The following is a 4,282-nucleotide window of genomic DNA, read 5'->3' on the forward strand; positions in this document are numbered from 1 at the left end:
TTTGCAGGTGAAACACAGAAACACAAAGAGTAATTGTCGATCACTGAGAGTTAACAACTAGAATTGTAGGACAAGTGTTGTGTACCGCAGTAATGAATTACTGAAAAACTGAGCTATATGCAATTGAAAACTTCGAACAGGACAGAGTGGAGCAAAAATATGGACAAGCTTTGGAAAAATAAAAGTAAGAATGCAAGGTGCTTACTGGTATATTACAGGATGATGGAAATTCTAGGGTAAAGTTTACTAACAGAACTAGATGGTTATTTTTACAGATGCTTAACCTACAGATGTGATTATGAAAGAAAATTACAAAATCTGAGTTAGCATATTAATAACAAATTTCAAACAAAAGTGAATGACCGCTTCGCAACACCTAGTACTAATCATGAATGGCTAGCACAGATAAGGGTTTTAGCAATCTAACATGGTTGTTGCAGTGCAGCTGAGATGGAACAACTCAGGCTTGCAGATTCGAGCAGGTTAAGCCAGATGCTGAATGAAATAGCATGTGTTAACAAAATGCCAATGAACAGCTAAACACTATAATCCTACAGAATCCTATATGATTGACTTACTGAAGGGAATATATTACAGACTCAAGTTCGCAGAACTAGCATGCCACAGTTACAGACGATGATAACAACAAGCTTGATATGTAACAATATATGCTAAGTTACACTACCAGATAATGATGTAAAGTTGCTTATATTAACAAAAAGACTGAGACAATGCAGGAATGCGAATGAAAACCTACATCTAAAGCGCTACAGAACTAAGATATGAATGCAGCAGCAGACCACAGATTGTAGTAATCCAATGAACTGAGAAAGAAAAACAAGAAGAAAAGCTAACAAATATGCTAAATAAACTTACAGAACTATGATGCAGGTACTTACGTGAAACAATATTAGCAACTACAGGAAATTATAAAGATCTGAGATGAAAATTATATATACATATGAGTGAAATTAAAAGAGAAACTACAACTACTAGTGAAGCTAAAAGGTTACAGGGTTATACTGTAGTTACAGAAGATTGATGAGACGCTACATGCTATAATGATAGAATGGTTATAACTACAAAAAGATGCAAGACAAATAGGGATGCAAGTGATGAATTATACTAACAAGACAATGCAGATTATATGACAGAATTGATGGATGAATACTAAGTTACACTACAATAGTAAAATCTAAACAAGTACATGTACAGCCTACAGATGCAGCTATGCGAGTAGCAATGGAGTGATGGAAACTACTGTTTCCACTACGACTAAGACGCTACAGTAGAAACTACAAAACTATAGCAGGATGATGAGAAGCTACAGGCGGTGATGACAGACTAGTCGAAGTTAAAAGAAAGACTACAGCTACCACGACAGCTATTATGCTACAGAATTTCTAACCTAAAATCAAAGTTATGCTAATGCAGTGCAGAGAACAACTAATACTACTCAAGGATTAACACAATGGATAGTTTTGGTAATCTCAGAATGGTACCACAATGCAGGTGACAGGAAAAAACAAGTATTAACAGAGTGATAAGGAAGAGCAAAACAGCTAAAACGACTACTGAGATGCAGATTATGAGAACAAATGGATGTTGGGTGCTTATCTTACAGATGCAATATGTTACTACAAACTGAGAAAGTCAAGAACAAAAGAGAATTTTACAGATTCAAAACCTAAACTACAGGATGCAATTTAACTATGATGCAAAGAGAATAAAACGGATTAAACACAACTAAAAGCAAAAGTTTTAACTTACAACAGGCTAAAAAGCTACAGAAAGCAAAGATTAATCTTCTAAGTTACTAATAGCTATTGAAAAACAAACAGAATTCAAACAAAACTAAAAAAATCAGTAAAGTAATGAACAAACTTCAGCTACACCGCTACCGAGTCCCCGGCAGCGGCGCCAAAGGTTGTGTAGGACTAGAAACCTACAATATTAAACCGCAAGTATATGCTGTCTACAATGTAAAACACAGTAAACACGGATCGTTCCCACATAGAAAAGGTTGTGTGAAGCTGAAATCAAAGTACTGATACTAATTTAAACGAGTGAATTTGTCGATACGACGAGAAGCTTCGCAATGAGAATTGACTGAAGAACAGAAAGTAATTTAAATGAAAGGTTAAACACTTGATAAGAGGGCACTAGAGCTATCAATTCCACCACTTAACCTACACTATATTATTAAGCTAATGAACTGTTCTTGATCCTTATAATGGACAACAATTAAGATTCAAGTCTGTTGCTAGCCTAAGGTGATCTCAAATGGATAGTTTAGTCACAACTAAGATATCAATTCCTAGCATCAGTTGTCTTATTACAACACAACTAATCACAAATTGAAAACAGTCAATGAAGCATGAGTTGATGCAACAACAGATAATGGCTCTAACAACCTAGGATGCAAGACATACTAGGTGAAAGTTATAAGTTGCAACTTTAAGATTAAACTGATCCCTACTCAACTAATCTCTTACAAGAATATTTCAATTATCATAAACAACTAGAAGTAAGCTAAGGGATTCATCTAAGCCCTAGCTTAATAAATTAGAACATGATGAAAACAGATGACATATGACATTCACAAATTGAGATATTCATTCATGCAAACTTCTTAATGTTTACTAATTTCTACCAAGAAGAGTTTTTGAGAAGATAGGTTACAAGATGACTTTCTACTTCTGATCCTTCTTTTTTCTGTCTGCCAGTTACACAACAGCCCCCCCTATTTATACACACATTTCTTCCCCTTTTTCAGTCCCTATTCTCAACAAAAACATTATAAAATTTGGGGGTTTTGTTCTCGAAACTCACCACTATGTAAGATTCTTCATTCATGTACCGCCACTGTTCCAATTTGACTGATGTTGTACAGAAATTAGGTTCATACCTAAATTGATAACGCCTATAGCTTGTGTCCACCACGTCCACCTTTTTACTGTCAATTTCTTGCTGCAGTTGTTGGAGTTCGCAAGGAGCAACAAATTCAAACCAATAGCTTGTTATCCTGTCACTTTTGAAGAGAAAATCAGCCGACTTAATCTTGCACTCCACAGTCTAGGGCTAGGTTGAATTGAGTAGAGATAAGTATAGAAAATAAGAAAGTGGCCTGACAGGGGAAAGATGGTGATGGAGGTAAGGGCAATGAGTACTGAAATTGACAGATTGGAAGAGTTAGGTTTTGACAAATGAGGGGATGTTGTCGGGAGAAAAGGAGAGAATGGGGGTTGTTTTTGATGATAGAGAAATGAAAGAAGGGTTAAGGGTCTGTTTGGCTGTAAACCATGAATATGTTGTTTTTGGTATATGGGTGAAATTTGGACCTGGCTTGTATTGTTTCCCAAATTGGTTTTAGCACTTGAACTTCGGCCCATTAACTCCCAATGCTCACAACTCAGCTTTAATCCCTTACCGTGCATGCCTTCTTTTGACCATTCATCATCGCGCAACACCCGCTTTGCTCCACGTTTATACCGATCCCGTGTTCAGACCGTTCTCTTCATTCCCCTAGCATTACAAAACCAAAAAATCAGGAACAATTGCTACACATTTTACTTGAAACGAACAAGAACTACAAAATACATAATTTAGCATAAATACAAGTAATTAGTGCAACAAAGTACCATAAACACCTACAAAATGATAAGAATATATACAGTATTAGGTGCCTATCACCGTTACCTTCTCAGCATGAATCCATGTCCGTCCAAGAACTATGTCATATCCTGGATCTTCTCTGATTATGTGAAACTTGGTTTCTGACCAGGTTTCTCCAACTTTCATTCTGAGGATGATGTAACCATATGCATCTCTGGAAATTCCTTCGTGGTCTCTGACTGAGACAGGAGCATGAGTTGCTTCTTATCGGGTGATTCCAGCGGCTCTGAGGGTTTTCAGGGGGATGATGTTAATAGCAGTACCAACATCGACCAACGCTCACTTGAATTAATTTCCCTTGAGGTGAACTATGGTGAGAAGTCCCCAGTCGTACATCTCTTTGTCTGTTGCTGGAGGTTCAGGGAGTATCTCCTGAATCTCTAACCGTTTACCGGACACAGTATGGTTCAATGCGGCAAACATATCATTTCTTTGAGCTTTCGACAAGTACAGTAACTCACAGACATGCTCAACCAGGGATTGAACTGCGTCTTTGACCGGATGCTCAGAGAGTGTAAATGTTCTGATTGAGAGAGGATTTTTGTGTATTCCTTCAGTCCCCAGTTCCCCTGAATCATCCTTTTTTTTGAATATGCACTTCAAAGTT

The sequence above is a fragment of the Papaver somniferum genome, chromosome 4, assembly GCF_003573695.1.
Source record: "Papaver somniferum cultivar HN1 chromosome 4, ASM357369v1, whole genome shotgun sequence".
NCBI lineage: Eukaryota > Viridiplantae > Streptophyta > Magnoliopsida > Ranunculales > Papaveraceae > Papaver > Papaver somniferum.